At 42.2% G+C, this 22,416-nt stretch overlaps 1 protein-coding gene across 2 annotated transcripts in view; it reads right to left on the minus strand.

Annotated features, from left to right (window-relative positions):
- Positions 1–22,416, minus strand: part of Abcd3 (ATP binding cassette subfamily D member 3) — a 221,766-nt gene that overhangs the window by 99,169 nt on the left and 100,181 nt on the right. The window lies entirely within an intron of this gene.

The raw sequence follows: 22,416 nt of genomic DNA on the forward strand, positions 1-22,416 counted from the left end.
ATGGTTCTCGCGTTGAGGAAGACAGCAATGGGTGTTGAGAAACTATAAAATTGTAAAATTATAAAATGTAATACCTGAGGCTTCTCCCAGTTCTTGTTACTGCTAGCCTCAGGAGTTCCACCCTAGTTCCCAGAATAGCTACATGCGAGCTCCCCACTATCAAAGGTCTCATACAGTTTCCAGTAACCGCCCTAGGGACCCACACCCAAGTCCCCACAATAGGTCTCCCAACGCCAATGTCCATATAGTCTAACTTGATAAGCAACCCCCCTTGCTTTGTGGTTTTAGCCTTTAAAAACTAGCCTGTAACAGCTACTCAAGGTCCTTCACCTCCCGAGTGCTGAGGGACCCTGACATATCAACAATTGGGACTTCTGATGTGTCAGTAATAAATTTTACCTATATATCCAGCCTGTGTGACTTGAGTGGTCTCTCGCGGCGACCCCCTTCCTGAATTGGACTCTAGGGTCCAACAGTGTGAGTGTATCATTCGAAAAGAAGAGGAAAAGAAGAAGGAGAAGAAAGAAAGAAAGAGAGAGAGAAAGAAAGAAAAAAGAAAAGAAACTGAAAAATAAATAACATTGGGGGTTTCTGGGAGTTTTTGTTTGTTTGTTTTTTTGTTTGGTTCGTTGGTTGTTTCCTTTCAAGATGCTGGGAGTGGACACAGGATCTCACCCGATCCAAGCACACTCTGTCACTGATCCTAGAGGCAGCCTGGTCTCACTTGCAAGCTTTGGTTTTCTTCACTTATTTCCTAGCTTCCCTTTCTAGGCTGTGCTGTGAAGTTGTTCAGGTCTGAGGACGTCACTTATCCTGTTGATAGCATTTGTCCAACATCTTGTCAAAAGATTTCCTGTAGTTCCTGGTTGACTGTCCATATCGTCCCTTCCTTTTATGCCACTGGTTCCCAACCGTCCCAATGCCTCTACCTCTGACACGATTCTTCATGTTCTGGTGACCCCAAACCATAAAATTATTTTTATTGCTACTTCACAACTCTTGTTACTCTTATAAATAGTAATGTAAATATCTGTGTTTTCTGATAGTATTGGATGACCTCATGAAAGCATGCTCTGACTACAAAAAGGTTGCAAAACACAGGCTGAGAACCATATAGATCTTCCTTGAGAAAAGACAAGTTTAGGTCCATCTTGTAGACTTCGAGAGGTGTAAAAAGCTACTAAGTGGCTTTCATAGTGGCTTTGATTACACTTCCTGATTAAGTCTGAGAATGGATAGGGAAGAACCTCTTAGACACCCTTTACAATACCCAACTACACAATGTACTGCCTCAGGGGCTTTCCCCCCTGACCTTGCCTTCTTCTACTCCCAGCCGAGCAAAGGAAGATTGCATCAAGAAAACTGTTAAAAAGAATGATTAATTTTTCCATTCACAGACACTCAAGAGTGTTCTGCAGCCAGTGTGGAAAACACTGGAGTTTGGGGAACTTCCTGTTCATAAGCAGAAATACCTTGCTGCCTATTCCTTACAGTACACGTGCATGAAGACACATAGAAAGCTCAATGTCCTTTTGCATAAGCAGTGGTGCAATGTGGCTGATGAGGAGTCTCCAAATGACCAGGACCCTCTTTCAGCACTTCCTCTGCACATTTTTTGAGCATGTTAACATCTTTACCCCTTCAGGTTCATCAAGGACTTTACATAATTGCAGTTGTGCACTCATATGTCAATCTTCCCCATTCACACTGTTTTTGGCTGGAGATAGGTGGTGGCATCAGGTTTCCCCCTTTAGCCCTTAGCACCTAGGAGGTCCTTTCTGCACATGGGTGAATCAATGAAGATTGTCATGCAGCCACGCATGCAGCTGAAAGTGTTCACCAGCATTCGAGAGACGAGCTCTGTCACTGAGGGCTGTGTTGTCTAGGAGCTACAGTGAGATAATCTGGTTACCAAGAACGTGCAAATCTACCACATGCAAAGGCACCGCTCCCCAGCCAGTCCCAGCTGCCCCAAGGTGGCTGAGGCTCTTTCTGGCTTCCAGGACTTCTGACTGGAGGAGAGGTAGCTTCAGGGCAGAATGGAGAAGTTCAGGGCTGGTTTCATTTTTCTAACAGCCTGCACTCTAGGGTGATTCAGAATCTGCCCAGTCATGGGATGTGAGGAGACTGCTGAAAGCCAGGCTTAGTGGCTGTTTAGCATAAATTCCTCAAAATGTCTGTCTTCCCAGGAAAAGGACAGGTTAAGATTCATGACAAATGTAAAATTGAAAATAATTATTTTTAAAACCTATTATGATTGATATAGTAAAATAAGCAATGTTACCATTTCCCCCCCAAAAAAAATTTAGGTAAAAAGCAAAATATGAGAAAGGCCAGAGGGAATTCAGAATTAGTGAGAACACAGGGTTCTGAGTGGGGGAGAAAAAGTGACTCACCAAAACCAAAGAAACATCTGGCAGGTTTAGTCATGGAGAAATTGGCAGTTATGATTATAGATCTTTGTGAAAATAATTATGTAGTATCCACAGTTTATATTTCAACCAAAATTAGTTGACAAACTATATAGTGAAAATCTGTTATCTTGACCATTCAAAATTCTTCTGCTCACAGGTTGGTCATTTACTTAGTTATCACACAACACCAGGATTTTGAAAAGCACTCTTTGTTTTTATCTATCTATTCATTTATTATCTAGAACATTTTGAGACAAGGTCTCTTTATATAGCCCTGGCTAGGCTGGAACTAGTATAGACGAGAGTGGCACCCAACTCATAAAGATCTACCTGCCTTCACCTCCTGAGTACTGGGGTTAAAGGTATGTGCTACAACACCCAGCTTACAAAACAAAACAAAACAAAAACAGAAAAAAAACCCCACAATTTTAGAGAATAATCTTCTAGTCTAAGTCTTGCAATTTTTAGCACATAAATACCTCTGCAAACTCAAGGCTAAGTAGACTGCCTGATAAGCACACTTTCCTAGCAATCAACAGTTAACATTATTATGTACAAGCAATGATGAGAGATAAATCACAATAAGATTAATAGTCATAATCTTAGTAACAAAATTCACTTTTAAAAAGATCTTTAACCAGTGTTTTTATTAATATAATACCATGTGGCTTAAACTTCTGTGAGACAGCACTGTTTCAAGAAAGCCTTAGTTCTTCATCCCTGAGACATCCAGCTGGATTTGGTGAACAGCAATCCATTCACTCAGCAGTTACTCGAATGCCTGGCAGCTGCTGGATGCTGTGCTAGACCACAGATGTGCAGAGTAAAACAAAACGTCTCTGTCCTGTGAAATATATCGTCTTTCCTACTTAGGTCAAGATTTCCGTGGTTTAAATGCATTCCTCTCCGTGTATGGGTTAGAGAGAAAATAATTCTATAGTGTTGTTTAGTGATTTTTTTTTTCTACTCCCTCCCAAGCCAAAAGACTTAAGCCTGTCACGGTCAGGCTTCTCCAAAGCCAGATCATCTCTCCTTCCCAGAGAAGCAGCCATCATGTACCCAACACACAAGGCTTGCTACAGACAGAGCTGCCATCTGGTCTCTGACCTTCTTGAGGACAAGGGTCCACTTCTATAACCACCATGACATGGTCTTTCAGCCCACTGTTCTGTGGAAGGTTCTAAGATGATGCCAATTACACAATCGTCTACACCCAGCTTGAATACACACACACACACACACACACACACATATGGAATAGAATCAGAAGATGGTCTCTGAGTGAGTTCTAGACACCAGCCCCTCCTGCCATGGCTGTCAATAGCTGCACAGCCTGCCCCCAGCCTTACTCTCCACATCCCAGAGGATATGAGGAGGTAGAGGTAGGACTGACTGTTCACACTAATGGGATGAAACAGATCCTTCCATTTATAAGATGTAGAGTGAGGCTCCAAAAAGTTGTGTCAACTAACATCACACAGCTAACAAATGCAGGCTACCTATTAACTTCTTCCCAACTCTTTCCACTAGATACCAGGTAGGACATTCAGGAGTATCATTAAGGTCAGAAAGGGCCTCTTGCTTAACTTCTATGGCAATGATAGGGCTAGCCATCCAGGTGAGTGGGATGGCACAGATCACAGGCTTTCTCCACCGCTGCACCTAACTTAGGGCATGCAGAACTTAGCAGCAGCAGGTGCACCTGCAGAACTGGGGAGGAGTCAGGCCTGCCGATTGACAGTGCAGACCAGGGGCAAAGTTCTTGTTTTGAAAGGTTCATTACTCTGCGTGTAACGCTACAGACCCATCCAGAGTTAAACGGCAGAAGAGTAGGCAGAAGGCTCTTGGACTCCTGAGGAAATAAGGTGAACAGGCTGGGCAGGCTAGTGTACCTTAGTATATGTGATATATAATATACTATAAATTTAAATATATGATATATTATACACATATGATATAATACGTAATATTATGTGTCATATTTTGTCATATATTCACAACATACTATATTTCATATTGTATCATACATATACACTTTATTATATCACTACATTATAAAATAATATACATATCATATATACAATAAAATATGATATATTATTTTTATTATTATACTTACGTGTATGCTTGGGTATATAGAGGTCAGAGCATAGCCTCTGCTGTTGTTCCTCATTTTTGGTTCACTTTGTACTTTGAAACAAGGCCTCATCTCTGGACGTAAGACCCTGAATGGACCTAACTCCCCTGATCTCAGGAGTTAAGCAGGGTTGGTCCTGGTTATGGAGGCAGGGTCTTTCCCTCACTGGCCAACAAGCTCCACCCATCTCTGCCTGCTCAGCGCTGGCATGACAGCCGCACAACACTGCATCTGACTTCTTTTTTTTAATGTGTGTTCTGGGACCATGCCCAGGTTCTCTCACATCTGTGGCAGGCGCTTCGCCTGCAGGAGCTGTCCCTTTACCCTGAGGTATTGCTTCTTCCAGCACTTCCTTGTGAAAAGATGCCCACCGAAGCTGTAAATGCTCTGAGAAATAGACTGCAATTACCTTACACATCTGTGATAATGTTTCTTGCTCCGTAGATGGTCTCAGGTCAAGCCGTGAGCCTCACCACAATGGCTCCTGCACTAGCGTACTCAAAGGTTTAGCTGCTGGCAGGGCAGGTGCGGGCTGAGGAAGCTTCTTGAATCTGCTTTTCAGGTCCACACGTGTGTTCTCTGGGACCAGGGAAGGATCTGGGCACCTTCTGGAGTCTGCACGACACACTGTGGTTTCCATGACATGTCTATCAAGCAAGTGGAAATACTGGGGACTAGAAAGGGATTGTCTTTGTGAGGCCTAGGCTGGTTACAATGATCCAGGACATCTAGGAACAACACAAGTCATTTGCATGCCCCAACAGCATCCGGACTCAGCAGGGCTGGGGAGTCCAATTCAAAGTGTTCATCCTGGTTTACACTTAGTCTCCGTTGATGCTGGAAGTCAGTTGGCCTGGTCTCCAGGTGCCACAGAGTGTGTGGTACTTATGAGCTGTTCCTTAGCTTCAGAGAAAGCCGAAGCCCTGGTAGGAGGACAGAGAATGGCAGGGGAGAGGAGATGAAGGAAGGGCAGGGGAGGGGAGGGGAGAGCAGTGCTGGGAAGGGGAGGATAGGGAAGGGCTGCCTCTGCCCTGTCAGTGTGCATGTCTCAACAGTTTGGTCCTCAGTCAGCCACCTCCTGTTTGTGGAATTTGTGATGCCCTCACCCATGCCAGGGCTGTGGGATGGAAAGGGGAGGAGGAGTCAGTTGGCATCCACCCACCCATTTTCCCATCACCCAGGCTCTGACTGTGTGAGCTCAGCTCCTTCAGCGCCCCACTAACCCTTACAGCATCTTCTCAATGCCCCTGACTCTCAGCTACATCACGCCAGAGTCAAACGGCAGAAGAGCAGACAGAAGGTGGCTTTCTTCCCTCTTGACGGAAGAGCTCGTTCTGCAGTTTGACTCTCATTCCCTGAGCAGGTTGTGGAGCCCAGGGCCCTTTCTGGAGTGGATTCTGGAGTCTCCATGGAATCAGATGCTGAGAGGTTCTGCTCAGTCTGTGTTGTCAGTCCTTCCTGTCATCCATAGACAAACATTGGCCCTGGACTTGAGAAGGAGCGGCAGCCAACCAGAGGAAAGTGGCCGTTCCCAGAAAACCTTGCCTAAAAAGCAAGAAATCAGAGTCAAGCCCAAAACCAGTGTCTAACCACAGGGACTGCTGCTCCCCAGGACCAGCTCCAGGAACAGCACAGAGGAGAGAAGAGGTGTGGGTCCTCAGCAGAGAGAACTGAGCAGGTGTGAGCAACAGTTAAGGGAAACCAACTATTGGTTGAACAACTGGCTAGAGGAACCAGTTGTTGAGAGGTTGAGGAACAGAGGAAAAAGAAAAGCTTAGAGACTCAGGCATTTGCGATACAAGCTGAAGGTCTTAAAGCCCAGGAGAACTTTTCTTTTGGCTCTCTATCTGTCTCCATCTCTGTCTTGCTTACTGTCTGTCTGACTCCTTGCTCCTTGCCCGCTTACTTGCTTGCTGTCTTTCTATCTAATTATCTTCTTACTTGCTGTTACCCATCTTTCTATCTCCTTGCTTGCTATTGCCTACCACTCTAATTTTCTTCTTGCTTGCTGTTCCCCATCTATCCATCTCTCTTGCTGTTCCCCAACTCACTCTAGCTTACTCTCTCATGTCTGCTACTTGCTTGCCCCTTTCTCCTTGGGCCAATGCCAGTATTTTATTGAAATGAAGTTCAGGGTTTTTTTTTTTTTTTTTCATTACAGATCACATCATGATTTCTTCTCATGTTTTACAATCACTAGAGCAATCAAAAATCAACAAGAGCAACAAGGAAATACAAAAAGTTCTGTAACCTACAAAAAAAATTAATCAATTTTCAAGCAATGGTCAGCATGACCTGATTGTCATTTTTTAACAATACACAGGAAAATTTAATAATTAATTTTCCCAGGCTAAAACCAATGTGTTTATAAGATGGTCATAGAAACATAGCTTGAGCTAAATATTTTCTAAAGAAAAAACTTGACCTATTTCCAGTCCCAGACCAACAGGTGTGCTATCCAAGCCTAAGCTAACTGCCAAGGGGTCCTCTGTTGTAAAATATCTGTAAAGCATGATGTTCCGAGCCCATCTTCTATTGCTCTCAATGCAGATTCTAAGGAAACATTTCTACAGGTAACAGTATCTAGCCAGGTACTGTTATGGCAAGGTCTTAACTTTATTTCATGCAATTTCTGCTTGGGTGCTCACAGTCAGAGCAAAAAAACTCTATCATTGTCTCAAGTCTTTGGCTGGATGTGCTCTTTCAACATTCTCTGTGGGAAAATGTTTTCCCTGTGTGATTTTCCTTAGGGCTGAGAAATAAAGAGGAAAAAAAACAGTTTTAGGAGAAATAGCAGATTTCTAAACAACATTATATCTGGGCAGTGGTGATCAGCTGGAGATCTTTGGAACTTTGTCTATGACTTATCCTCATGTCTGCGACAAGAGACAATGTGTACCTGTGCTGTTTCAGAGCATGTTTTCTTCCTTTAGAGGGTGTGGGATTCCTTGATGGACTGGCTGTGCTGTCCAGCTGAGTGCTTCTTTGAAGGGTTACAGAGCCTTCTGGAAGGTAGTTCAACCCAGAGAGAGCCAGGCACTGTACCAGGACAGGAAAAAAGAACATATTAAATCTATCTCAGGTCAAGCCACCCCATTGTCTTGGGCCATCCCAGGAGAGAAAGTTCACCAGCAATTATAAAATATTTATATGAATAATATACATGTACACATATGTATATGTGTGTGTAGTTTTGTTTTGTCATACATATAAATATATACACATACATACATACATACATACATACATACATACATACATACATAGTAAAACTATAAAGTCCAAGCTTTGTCCTAAAACTCATTGAGAGACTGTGGCTTATGACCTGTCTACTTCACTGTGACCCTCACACATGGCATCCATGGTTCTTCCCCTAAGGAGTTGCTATAAAGCTGAGGCTACAAGAGTTGGTGTTTGGTCTGTCAGAACAATGAAAGTGTTTGTCAGGTGAGTGCCTTCCTGTATTAGTTATATTTTCATTGTTGTGACAGATACATGACAGGAGTTCCAGCTGGCTCCACTCTGAAGGCACAGTCAGCCTATCAAGGTTGGAAAGCCATGGCAGCTGGTTACATGGTGTCTGCAGTCAGGAAACAGGAAGAGGGGAGTGCTGCTGTTCACCTTGCCTTGTCCTTTTCACTGTCTGGGGCATCAACCCATGGAATGGTGCCATCTACCTCCAGGGTGGGTCTTCCCACCTCAGTTAACTAAATCTAAATGCTTCCCCACAGATATGCCCAGAACGTTGTCTCTTAGGTGATTCTAGATGGAGTCAAGTTGACAATTAGCAGTAGCCCCCACCTACCCCTTGTGGGACACTCGGCACCTGGGCCCTGGACAGTGATGTGTGGGAAGCAGCACAGCCAGGCCTCTCCATAGAGAAGCTGGGGGTAAGGGATGTTCTGGTGCATGGAAAAGAAACTTGGGATTATAACTCCAGGATCTTTGAAAGGTGGTGAGCCGTCTTGGGACATAAAGGTGCCCAGTGTGGGAGATGAGCCCAGCAAGGGAATCCTTGTAGGTAGGTATGAATCAGGTTCAAGTGTGTCAGCCTCTAGCTCCATGAGGTTCTGTAGTTGGGCTCTTTGAAGTCCTCTTTCCCCTGTGCAACTCTACCCAGAACAAGAGGCAGTTTCCTAGCAACCAGGAGCACAGAGAGAGATGAAGGCTCTTCCCGTGAATCTCCTACAACTCGCTCAGTACTTTGGCTTCTCCCCATCCTATTTTATTCAGCTTATTGTCTGAGCCCATTTGTGCTAAAAATAAAATGGGCAGGATGGGTTATAAATAGACATGTCTTCTTCATACTTCTGTGGCCAAGAAAGCCAAGATCAGATCACCAGCAGAACCTGGATTTGGTGAATGTCTGGTCCTAGATAGGTCCTTCTAAAGTCAGTTGCTTAGCACCCTTAATATCACAGGTAACTTTACTTCTCTTTCATACAACCTGCCATATTCCCAGGTTCTGGAATTAAGACATGGGCAACACTGAGTGGGGTGTGGACTTTACTCCCCCACCACATTTAGCTCATATTATTGAATTAAACTCATTTTTATAAAAATCCCAATGAGCCTCATGATAGCCCCTGGAAAATCCAATCAAAAATACTCACAAACCAAATTCAACAATACATTAGCACTGTCATTCACCATGGCCAAGTGGGCTTTATCCCAGATATGCAGGCATGGTTCAATATATGAAAATCCATCAATGTAATTCATCATATCAACAAACTTAAAGAAAAAACCTCATGGTCATCTTCTTAGATGCAAAAAAAAGCATTCGACAAAATTCAACACCCATTCAAGTTAAAAGTCCTAGAAAGAGCAGGGATACAAGGCACATACCTAAACATAATAAAAGCAATATACAGCAAGCCTATAACCAACATCAAACTAAATGGATAGAAACTTAAATCAACCCCGCTGAAATCAGGGACAAGACAAGGCTGTACACTCTCTCTGTATCTCTTCAATATAGTACTCAAAGACCTAGCTAGAGCAATAAGACAACTAAAGAAGATCAAGGAGATACAAATCAGAAAAGAAGAAGTCAAACTATCACTATTCACTGATGATATGGTAGTGTACATAAGTGACCCCAAACATTCTATCCAGGAACTCCTACAGCTCATAAACACCTTCATCAAAGTGACTGGATACAAAATCACCTCAAAAAAATTAGAATCCCTCCTGCATACAAGTGACAAACAGGCCAAGAAAGAAGTTAGGGAAACAACACCCTTCACAATAGCCACAAATAATATAAAGTATCTTGGTGTAACTTCAAATCTCTGAAGAAAGAATTTGAAGATTTCAGAAGATGGAAAGATCTTTCATGATCATGGATTGGGAGAATCAACATAGTGAAAATGGCCATCTTACCAAAAGTAATCTACAGATTCAATGCAATTCCCATCAAAATACCCACACAATTCTTTACTGACCTTGAAAGATCAATTCTCAACTTCATATGGAAAAACAAAAAACCAGACTAGCTAAAACAATCCTGTATAATAAAAGATCTTCTGGAGGAATCTGCATCTTGATCTCAAACTGTACTGTAAAGCAAAAATAATAAAAACAGCATGGTACTGGCATGGAAATAGGCTGGTTGATCAATGGAATAGAATCAAAGACCCAGAAATAAACCCGTATACTTGATTTTTGACATAGCCAAATCCATAGAATGGAAAAAGACAGTATCTTCAACAAACAGTGCTGGTCTAACTGGATAGCTACATGTAGAAAAATGAAAATAGATCCATATCTATCACCCTGTATGAAACTGAAGTCCAAATGGATTAAAAACCTCAACATAACCAGACACACTAAATCTGTTAGAAGAAAAAGTGGGGAAAAGCCTTGAGCTCTTTGGCACAGGAGACAACATCCTGAACAGAACACCAACAGCTCAGGCCCTAAGATCAACTGTAAATAAATGGGACCTTATGAAACTGAAAAGCTTCTGTGAGGCAAAGGACACTGTCAACAAAACAAAATTACAGACTGGGAAAAGATCTTCACCAACCCTACATCTGACAAAGGTCTAATATCCAAAATATACAAAGAACTCAAGAAATTAAACACCACCAAACCAAATAATCCAATTAAAAATGGGGTACAGAACTAAACAGAGAATTCTCAACAGAGGAATATCAAATGGCTAAGAAACACTTAAAGAAATGTTCAACATCCCTACTTACCAGGGAAATGCAAATCAAAAGAGCTCTGAGATTCCATCTTATACCCATCAGAATGGCTAAGATCAAAAACTCAGGTGATAGCACATGCTGGTGAGGATGTGGAGCAAGGGGAACACTCCTCTATTGCTAGTGGGAGTGCAAACTTGTACAACCACTTTGGAAATCAATCTGGTGCTTTCTCAGGAAATTGGGGAAAACTCTACATCAGGACCCAGCCATACCACTCCTGGGAATATACCCGAAAGATGCTCCACCATACAACAAGGACATTTGCTCAACTATGTTCATAGCAGCTTTATTTGTAATAGAATCTGGAACCCACCTGGATGTCCCTCAAGCAAAGAATGGATAAAGAATTTGTGGTACATTTACACAATGGACTACTACTCAGCTATTAAAAACAAGGAAATCTTGAATTTTTCAGGCAAATGGATGGAACTAGAAATGATCATCCTAAGATAACCCAGACACAAAAGACACACACGTATGGTATATACTCACTTATATGTGAATTTTAGCCCAACACAGATGTCCTCTGAGAGACTCCACCCAGTGGAGAATAGGGACAGTTACCAAGACTCAAAGCTGGATACTGGGAGAGTGTTGAAAGTGTAGGATGGCCTTGGCAGGCCAAAGAGGAAGAGGTTATATGCAGTACAGGGGACACTAGATAAGCTGAGGGAAGACTTTAGGGGAGGAGGGCTGTACTTTCTAAGGATTAGGGGAAGGAGGGAAAGGAGATGAGGGAGGGGGTGGGATCGGGAGGGGTTGAGAGAGGGATGGCAATTGGGATGTAAGTAATTCAAACTACAGAACAAGCAGGTAACTTATATTGCTAATCCCACTACATGGGAATAGCTCTGAGACTGGCAGAGATACAAATGTAAATGCATAGAGAGGCTTCATGTTGGCCACAGACTCTTTGTGACTAGAGGCCATTCTTGGTATGGCATGAAGGAAGATTTGCAGACGTCTTACTTCTGCTCATACAATGAGCAGAGAACCAGCCTTAACTGCTCTGTACATCCCACACACCTCATACAATTATAATGTTAGAAATGTATAATGCTTGTGAGAAATTATGTTTTCAGAACAAAAGAACCAGACACTGATGCTGAATCAGACCTGACAGGGTTCATTCCTCTCAGTGTGCTGGACATTGACACCCTGCATCCTCCTTGCTCCAGCCCCAGATGCCTCTGTTGCTGTTACCCATCAGAACTGGACAGCTTTCTGGACAGTGTTGTAGAAAGCTTCTGATCCCATTGGTCCAGCATTTCAATCTGTCCCACAAAGGACTGCCATTAAGCCTGGAATCTCTCAACATTTAGAAACTGGACCTTGGCTTGCTTAACCATTTCCCCCAATTTTTGGGCCCCTTCTAATGTATTATAGGCCCCAATTCAGCCTGAAGAAACCATAAGATAATGATATCCCCTTCCCTCTAAGGGGGGGGGGGGTTGGGTAGGCTTCTGTTTGCTCTCTTGGTCTACAACTGCTTATTATCATCGGGAGGTGGTTATAAGTTATTATTGGTCTTATACAGAGAGAAAAGTAGGATGAACTCAGGGATGTCTCTCTTTTCCTTTATCTTTCATTTGTAGGTAAGGAGATAGGAGCTGAAAAGAAACAAGAGGAATATAGAAATATAGAGGGAGGATAGAACAAAAGATAGATGATTTAACCTACTCCTTAACTCAAGGTCATAATGTTTATTACTCGCAAAGAAGGTTATCTCTGAGTCATTGGTATTGAATTTTGTACATTGATTCAAATCATGGTCATGTCAAATACTAGTCTTATTTAGCACAAGAATATATATCCTAAGTCTAACAGATAGATATGGTTCTATAGCTATATAAGGTAAAATAGTTAAATAAGGTCTTCAAAAGCCTCAGAGACCTTCAAAATATGGCACTCAAAGATGTTTTTATTATTCTAAAGATTTTTTTACAGCAAGACAAGATAACTCCTGACAACACCCAGCTGACCCTAAAGAAGATGATGAACATCAAAGAACCTCCTTATGGAGATGGCTTCAAATGTGGCAAACAAGCCACTGGGCAAAATGTCCTCATTTCTGCCACAGACAGAATTCTGTCTAAAAATGGGCAAGCTTAGATGCAGGCAGAGCCAACTCTGCCAAGACAGGGTAAGCAAGTCCTCAATAGTTCTGCCTCGCAAATAAGCCTGGCAGATATATTGTGTTAGAAGGCCGAAGATGAGGCTCCAACATTATAGAGAGTGTTGGGTGACTGTTTAGGCAGTAAACTGTCTCAGTCATTTTTTCATTTTGGAAGCTGCCAACCTGCACTACCGGTTCCCTCAGACATTTAAGTTTTATTCCTTCTCAAGTCTGAGAGGAGTTGAAGACCAGAGAGTTTAGTTTTACAGTCAAGTTTAGTTGGTTAGAGGATAAGATATTTTTAGATCAAGAAGAAGGATTTAAGTTAATAGAGATGAGATATGATAGATATTGAAATTCATTCAGATATTTAGACCCAACAAGATAGGAAAGGTGTTTACTTCAAGTTTGACAAATATAAATAGCCAAATCACTATGAATGTAACATTTATATAACTCATGATTGTCTCGTGGCTCTCTCTGCTGTATGTAGTTTGTTTTATTCATGTGTAATAAAATAAATGTATGTGTTAAAATAAAAAAATTAAAAGTTAAATAAAAAATTTAAAAAAGAAACAATTTACCCTAAACACTCAGGCCACACTTGGGTCCTGAATACCTGAGTGTAGTCCCAGCCAGCTGGAAGAAAGGCTTTCAGTTGGCTATAAAAAAAATAATAAAAATTAAAATAGCATAGGAGCCCTCCCGGGCACAATTACTAAAATGTGTTTCCAGGTCCATCTTAGGCACTGCTTATAGCATATAGAGCCTATGGCATATCATAGGATCATCCAGCCTGATCTCTGAATTAACAGATAAGAGAAGCCAGTCCAGACATGTGTCATGACATAAGATCTACAGAGGGGAAAAAAAAAAATCTACAGAGGAGACAGGGCACAGGGTCTGGAAACACATTACCTAGGTCTTCTCCATTTGAGGCCCCGGGGATGTTTCTTGGATCCTATCACTTTTTTCTTTATCTGCTAAAAGGAAAACAAACAGTGCCTAGTGTATAGAATTGTTGTTAAAATAAAATCAGTTATTTCGTCTTCAAAAGCTTCTCCCAGGCTTCATGTGGCAGGCCGTGTACTTGGTGCAGGAGGGAGAGTAGAGAAAGACTCAGTCCATGAGCACAGGAAGGGTCAGTGGAGACAAAGATTGAGATGGATGGGTGGGCAACGCGTGGCATTGTCTTCCTCAGGCTTGTTGTATTGGCTCCTGGTGAAGTCCAGTTCTGTTTACAGAAGTCAGATACATCGCTGTGTTATTTATTCTTTTTAAAATATTTTTATTATTGTATGTGGATAGTATTTCACTTGCATGTATGTCTGTACAACACTTGCATATTTGAGATCAGAGGACAGCATTGCCTCTCTCAGGACTGTAGTTACAGACAGTAAGCTGCCATGTGGGTACTGGGAATCAAACCTGGGTCCTCCAGAAGAGCAATCAATATTCTTAACCACTAAGCCATCTTTCCAGCCTATGTTCAGTTCAGTTTTATTTTGGGGACTATAATATAATTACACATTTCTTTTTTTTTTTTTTAAGATGTATTTATCATGTATACAATATTCTGCCTGCATGTACACCTGCAGGCCAGAAGAGGGCATCAGATCACATTACAGATGGTTGTGAACCACCATGTGGTTGCTGGGAATTGAACTCAGGACCTCTGGAAGAGCAATCAGTGCTCTTAACCTCTGAGCCATCTCTCCAGCCCCAATTACACATTTCTTAATTCCCTTTCTTCTCGCTAAGCCATTCCATAAGCTCCCCCTTTATTCCTTTCTAATTCACAGTGGTTTTTTTCCCCAAGTCCTGTATCCAGAGCCTGATATATTAGTCTCATAATAATGTTGAACAAAGCAAGATTTCCTCTTGTACCCCAAGTTTCAGGAGGGCTGGACACACTTAAGAGAAGCAACTGGTTTAATGGAAAGAGAAAACAGACCCCTAGGAGGAAGTCTGGCCAGGATGAAGGCTTGTTACCAATCCAGGTCTTAAGCCCAAGAAATAGTAAATAAGTGAGTCAAGCCAGGACTTCTGTCATTTTTAAAACCCAAAGACAATCTATTGACAAAACACTTCTAGTTTTATCCATATATGAATATCTTTTTCATGTATGTCCACATCACTCTGAAAAAGAAAGAAAGGCAACTCTGTGCATTTCACCACATATTTAAGGCTGGGGTAACATCAGGGTGAGGATCAGGAGGAGGCTAGGCCCTGGGCCTCTGGGTGGGTATCTGCTGGGGCAGGACCCTCCTTCTTCAGATATGGAGCCCAGCTGAGAAGGGTAGAGAGCTGGGTCTGGCCTGAGAACTTAGAGGTGGCTGATGAGCATGCACACGTGCCAGATATTACACAGAGCCTGCTAAGTCACAACCTCTCCCTCTCATAGATGTATTCCCTTCCTGAACCTTAGCAGTGAGATCACACACACACACACACACACACACACACACACACACACACACACACACACACACACACAGCTAGTGTTGAAATAATGCTCAAATGAAAATCTAAAGTCTGGATTTAGATTCCATAACTTCTCACAAGCTCTAGGATCTAGACACGGCTTCCACAATGTGATAAGAATCCAGCTGCTGGTTAGTTAAATGAAAAGACAGAACCAGGTTGTGTTCTTAAATATAAGAAGAGGAAGGCCCCATCACTGTTGCTGTGACGGTAGACATTATCACTCTCTGCTTCTCCTCCCAAGCAGTTATCTGCGGCTTCCTCACTGACCTCAATTCTATGGGATTGGCAGATTCAACCTGCCATCTTTGACTACATGATTTTATACAGTGTTTTTTTCCTTTGGACTTAGAAGAGTTCATATCACTTGTAGATCTGTCAACTCCAATATGTTTGAATTGAAAAGCAAATGATTCCATAAAGTCCGGATGAAGCTTGTAGTGGCTGTGGTGAACTCTCTGACTTACGCAGGACACTTTCAATCCCACTGCCATGAAGCTGCAGTGGAATTCTTACTAAGTTGGCCAAGGATGGTTCAGCTGGACATTGAGGAGACAAGAAAGAAAATTTTCAGGGGGAAAAAGAGACATTTTCATGGCACAGAAATGTGTGTCACTATGCCAGGATTAATTCCACCCATACAGGAAACACCAGAGCAAAGTTGCCAAGAAATAAGTAGCTGTTAGTCTTGCTTGGACAGGAGTTTGGACAGGAGTGTGACTTTCATGTACACACAAGGAAGGACTTTGAAGTACACAAAACTAGACTCTGTCCCATTTTACTCAAGAAAACATGGCACCGAGCACAGCCAGGGGAGAGCGTCCTGCCCAGGGTGATCTAATGATGAAGACTGGGTGACCTCAAGTGCTGTCCCATACTCCTTTTCACACCTGGTCACTGCTTTTCTTTGTAGCTGTTGCTGAGCTTCTGACATGGAGCCTGGGTGCTTGAGACCACAGTGATGGCTCAATGGGGAGGAAGATGAGGCATTCTGAGTGAAGAGCCTGGAAAGGTAAGTCATGCCTAAGGAATTCAGCCTTTGGAATTGGGAATTGGAGTTTTCAGGAAGACCTGCACCCTCATCATCATTGGAGCCTCACACTTCAGTCACACATATCCTTCCCACACTCTTGACAGACAGCATCCTCTCTGTGTAGTGAGGTACTTGGTCAGGGGCTCTCCCTATCTGGTATGTCCATGCTAGACTTCTGTCTAATTTGTTCACAGTATCAAGCAGGTGCATAAAAATTTTGACAATAGGAAGAAAGGTTGTTATCTGCAGATAACAGAGCAGTTGAGTACACACACACACACACACACACACACACACACACACACACACACACTAATAATGTCTTGATTTTGAAAGTAAGTTTATGATTTTGAGTTGAGCCACATTCCTAGCTACCTGGGCACAGGCAGCCTGCAGGCTATGGGCTGGACTCAAGTAGGTACTCAAGTGCTATTAAAGCACAGAATCTGTTCATACACTCAAGATTCTGTTCACCTAGATGAGAAAATATTTCCTGGATTCCTGGAGTTTTTCCTTGGGTTTGGGAAGAAGGAATGGTTCCTATGGAGGATCAGAAGAAAATGACAAAGAAACGAGAGTCCTACTGCATGCACCATTACATGGTTTATCAGGTGTTTTCATGCTCATTGTTTGGACTTCAAATCTGCCTATTAAAATAAGTATCATTATCTTGGGTTTCTCAGATGAAGAGATAGGGTTCACAGAATTTATTCCACCCCAATCCAGTAGGTGGGAAAGCCCACATCTTGATAAAGTATTTGACTGTCACACCCAGCTATTGGCCACATTCTTGTTCCTTCAGGGCCTCATACCTACCATGTTATTCTAGCTATTGGCCTCCAGATGGGCATGAGTTTTTAACAGCCAAGATTAGACAGATGTCTCTCTGGGATGTGAGTAGTTTCATGCACCTCGTCTTCTTCTTCTTCTTCTTCTTCTTCTTCTTCTTCTTCTTCTTCTTCTCCTTCTTCTCCGTCTTCTTCCTCTTCTTTCTCCTCCTCCTCTTCCTTCTGTTTTCATCTTCTTTTTCTTCTATTTCTTCATCTCCTCCTTTTTCTTCTTCTCTCTTTCTTCAGTCTGCATTGGTTTGAGATTTCTCCATGAGAAATAAAGAAGTAACACATATATATCAGGATTCTTAGACACAGGGTGATAGAGTACACATGGAGAAAAGAAATTTGAGTTTGTAATAATTTCCCCAACCTCTGAAGTTTGGTGCCTCCCAGAATACCCTCAGCAGGATTTCCCCAGGATTAGTGACTTCAGTCTCTGAAAATTCCCTGTTTACTTGATAAGAATAAACCAAATCACTTTGAAAAAGCCTGTGCTTGGAGATTCTAATATACTCCATTTCCCATACCTTAGAAACTTAACTAAACTGGCACTTGGAGACACATTAAAAGTCTTGTTGAACAGCAGAGAGCCCCAAATAACCCTTGTGTTAGTACAGAGAGCCTTGAAGGGAATTTTCATTCCAATTTTGAGAAGGTGCCCAGCCATGTGGGCTTTTTACAGGAAGACTGGTATTCAACATTGCTGCTGGCCTGTGTGACACTCAACAGTGACCCAGTGACTAGACTTCACTAAAAATACATATATATCAGATGAGTGTTTAAATAATTTTTCTTCTTTGAAACAGTCTCTGCAGGGGATCCAAGATGGCTTCAAACTGATCCATCCTCCTGCCTTAACCAAGTTCTTGGTTAAACTGTGTGCTTCCACACCCAGCTTCAAACTTTCCATCACATCATTTATAAGAGTTTATGTTTTTCATCACTTTCCTTACTGTGTGAAAGTAATTTTGAAACTTTATATTTCATTTGCTAGGCTCCAAGATGAAACAACACCACCAAAAAAAAAAAAAAAAAAAAAACAAAAAAACAAAAAACAACCCACATCTTTTCTAGAAAATGCATAGATGGTTATTCTTCTCCATAGGAAACATAGTTTGCTTAAAGCTTGAGGAAGATGAAGAGTCACATGTGGTTCCTGAATTCAAACACATCCCTGATTTCAGCCTTTAGACACAAATTTCTGATGATAAGAGATGGCTGCTGAGTGATGTCAAGACACAGAGTTTTCTGTGTCACAGGCTTCTTATAAGTTAAAAAGCATAGAACTAAGACCATAGGAAGGACTGTCTCACAGTTGCAGCACAAGACACTCAGAATTCTAAGTTCTTAAATTGATTAGGATCTTAAAGATATTGGAAGACTCGGTCCCTACAAAGTGGCTCTGGGTGAAACAGAAGGAGGTTTAGAGGAGACAGCAGCGTTCTTGACCTTAAGTAATGCACTGGCATAGAAGACACACAGCACATGACCATGAACAACTGGAGAAGAGCAGACCAGTGTCACAGAAGGAATGTGACGAATGTGTCAGAATAGACAGAGCAGAGGGGTCATCTCTGTGGAGGGAGAGGAGGTCCAGGGTGGAGAAACTTTCCTGACAATGCTCCTCCATCCTGAATGAGGAAGTCTGCCCTACCCAGACAGAAGGAAGTGCCAATTTGTTCTTTCCCATTTTCCATCTCCTGATGAATGTTGTCACAGACTTGCAGGAAGAACAGAATGCCAAAATTAATTGGAAAAGAGAGAGATATACCCATATAGAAAGGGAATAGAAGGAAATGTGATGCATCGGTGATAAGAGAAATGCAAGATGGAAAATACCAGGACTGAAAAGTCCAAGAACCATTGGCATACTCCATAGAATGAATATCTAACTTACCAAACAAAACAGATGCCTAACTTCTAGTCACCAGAGGACTTACTGTCCTGTGATGCTTGGATCTCCCCTAAAGTTACATATTGGAATCCTATTCCCCTCCTGTGGAAATGATAGTTTCTGGTCCCAGGCCTTGGGAACCTGAATAGGTCATGGGATCAGAGGCCTCATCAATAGCTTCAAAGTCTCTGTGACAGAACCTGAGTGACTTCTCAGCCCCTGTGAGGACACAGGAAGATGCCTATGAATCAGAAGGCTGGCCCTCACCAGAGACTTGGCTTGATGTCTATCTCCCAATCACTAGGCCCACGAGGCAAGTTTCTCTTGTTTATAAGCTTTTGGTTTATTGCTATGGCAGCCTAGAAAGATGGAGACAGGACAGCTCATTAACGTCACAGTGTTCTCCCACCACCCACTCAGCTGAGGGACAATAATGCAAACGGGTAATACTACAATGATGGAGACGAAGCTGTGGAGCAACTGAAGGTCTAGAACACTCTCAGTGGGAGTGGGAGCTGGTTTCACCAGTGGGAGGTCCAACGGGTGCCCAGCAATCCTAAGCAGAAATGTATGTAAATGCCTAACGCACACATGTGCAGAACTGCATGTAGCAGCACTGTTGAAACAGCGCCAACCTAGAATGGCCTCAAGTGCCAGTGGGAGAATGCACATAGGAGATGTAATGTGTACATGAGGGAATCTTCTACAGCTGTGGTAACAAAAGAATTCTCACTATGTGCACTGCCAAGATTGGACCTCTCACACAAGATGTTTAATGAGAGAAAACAAACACAAGTATATATTCCCTGTGATTGCATTTCCATAAAGCTCAAAAACAGACAAGGTTCACCAGATAAAAGTCAACATCAAGCTAGGAACCTGAAATCTCAGCATTTGTGGCATTTGGGGTACACACCTGCAATCCTAGTATTTTTGACACTGTGGCAGGCAACACCAAGTTCAAAGCCAGCTTGGGATACATGGTCAGACTTTGCCTCAGAATAAAGAAATAAATACAAGTCAAGACAGTAGTTAGCTGTGTAAGAGATTGGAGCTAAAAGGAATCCTGAGAGGGACTCTAGGATTCTCTCTGTGGCTGGTTCATGGTCTGGGTACATACAGGTAAGTTTGTTCTGTATATAAAAATTCAGTGAGAGTTTCACATACTTTTTATCTGAGGATGTGGGGATGAATTTTTTCCTGAAATTATAAAAGATAAAATGTAATGAAATGTACAAAAGGATAAGATTGAGTCTTCACATCATATGGGAAATTAACTTAAATTGTGCTTTTCACCTTGCATTGATATCCGTAGACCAGGTTTATCCAAGCATTACCCAAATCCTGCTGCATCCTAGACTCTTGTACCCTGGCACTATTCTCTCTTTTTTTTTCCATTCTTTTTTTTTTATTAATTTATTCATATTACGTCTTGATTGTTAGCCCTTCCCCTGTTTCCTCCCATTCTTCCCTCCCTCCCATTTCTCCCCTTCTCCCCTCCCCTATGTCTGTGACTGAGGGAGACCTCCTCCCCCTATATATGCTCTTAGAATATCAAGTCTCTTCTTGGTAACTAGCTATCCTTCCTCTGAGTGCCACCAGGTCTCCCCATCCAGGGACATGGTCAGAAAAGGGGCACCAGAGTTCGTGTGAGAGTCAGATCTCACTCTCCACTCAACGGTGGAGAGTGTCACGTTCGTCGGCTAGGTCTTGGTAGGGGTTCGAAGCTTACTGCCTATATTCTTCTTGGCTGGTGCCTTAGTTTGAGGAGGACCCCAGGATCCAGATCTGCCTGTCATAAAGCTCTTCTTGTAGGTTTCCAGGACCCTGTGGGTCCTACTATTTCCTCTTTCTTCCATGCTACTCTTGCCTAAAGTCTCAATCAAATATCCTCTCCTCTGACCCACTTTCTTGGTAAGTAAAGATTTTCATGGTACGTATCCCTTGGACTAGTGTTTTGATATAAGTGAGTATATACCGTTTGTCTCTTTTTGCTTCTGGGTGAACTCACTCATTATGATACTTTCTAGATCAATCCATTTGTCCACAAATTTCGGGAATTCCTCGTTTTTAATAGCTGAGTAGTATTCCATCGTGTAAATATACCACAGTTTCTTAGTCCATTCTTCTACTGAGGGACACTTAGGCTGTTTCCATGTTCTGGCTATTATGTATAGAGCAGCTATGAACATGGTTGAGCATATATCCCTGTTATGTGGTAGGGCATTTTCTGGGTATATTCCAAGGAGTGGAATGGCTGGGTCTTGAGGAAGCCCTATTCCCATTTTTCTGAGAAAGCGCCAGATAGCTTTCCAAAGTGGTTGTACTAGTTTGCATTCCCACCAACAATGAAGGAGTGTTCCTCTCTCCACATCCTCACCAACATGTGGTGTCATTTGAGTTTTTGATCTTAGCCATTCTGATGGGTGTAAGATGGAATCTCAGTGTCGTTTTGATTTGCATTTCTCTGATGACTAACAAGGACAAGCATTTCTTTAAGTGTTTCTCGGCCATTTGATATTCCTCTGTTGAGAATTCTCTGTTAAGTTCCAAGCCCCATTTCGCAATTGGGTTGTTTGGTTTTGTGGTGTTTAATTTCTTGAGTTCTTTAGATATTTTGGATATTAAACCTTTGTCAGATGAAGGGTTGGTGAAGATCTTTTCCCATTCTGTAGGCTGTCGCTTTGTTCTCTTGACAGTGTCTCCTGCCTTACAGAAGCTTCTCAGCCTCATGAGGTCCCATTTATTAATTGTTGACATTAAGGCCTGGGCTGTTGGTGTACTGTTCAGGAAGTTGTTTCCTGTGCCTATGTGTCCCAGGCTCTTCCCCCTTTTTCCTCTAACTGAATTAATGTCTCTGGTTTTAAGTTGAGGTCTTTAATCCACTTGGACTTGAGTTTTGTGCATGGTGACAAATAAGGATCTAATTGCATTTTTCTACATGTAGACATCCAGTTAGACTAGCACCATTTGTTGAAGATGCTGTCCTTTTTCCATTGAATATAGTTGGCTTCTTTGTCAAAAATCAAGTGAGAAAATGTGTGTGAATTCATCTCTGGGTCTTCGATTCGATTCCATTGATCCACCACCTGGCACTATTCTTAAGCCCTCTTCAGACCCACTGACACAGGGACTTTCTGCATAATTTTGGATGTGGACTACTCCACTATATAAATAATACTATTATGAATTGACATTAGCTTTTACCTCTACCTATTCCTATGTTTTCCACATGTACCATTGCAGCTGATGTACATTAACCTCATCGACCCTTCAGTAATACTCTCTAA

This window comes from Acomys russatus, chromosome 23 (assembly GCF_903995435.1).
Source record: "Acomys russatus chromosome 23, mAcoRus1.1, whole genome shotgun sequence".
Taxonomy (NCBI): Eukaryota; Metazoa; Chordata; class Mammalia; order Rodentia; family Muridae; genus Acomys; species Acomys russatus.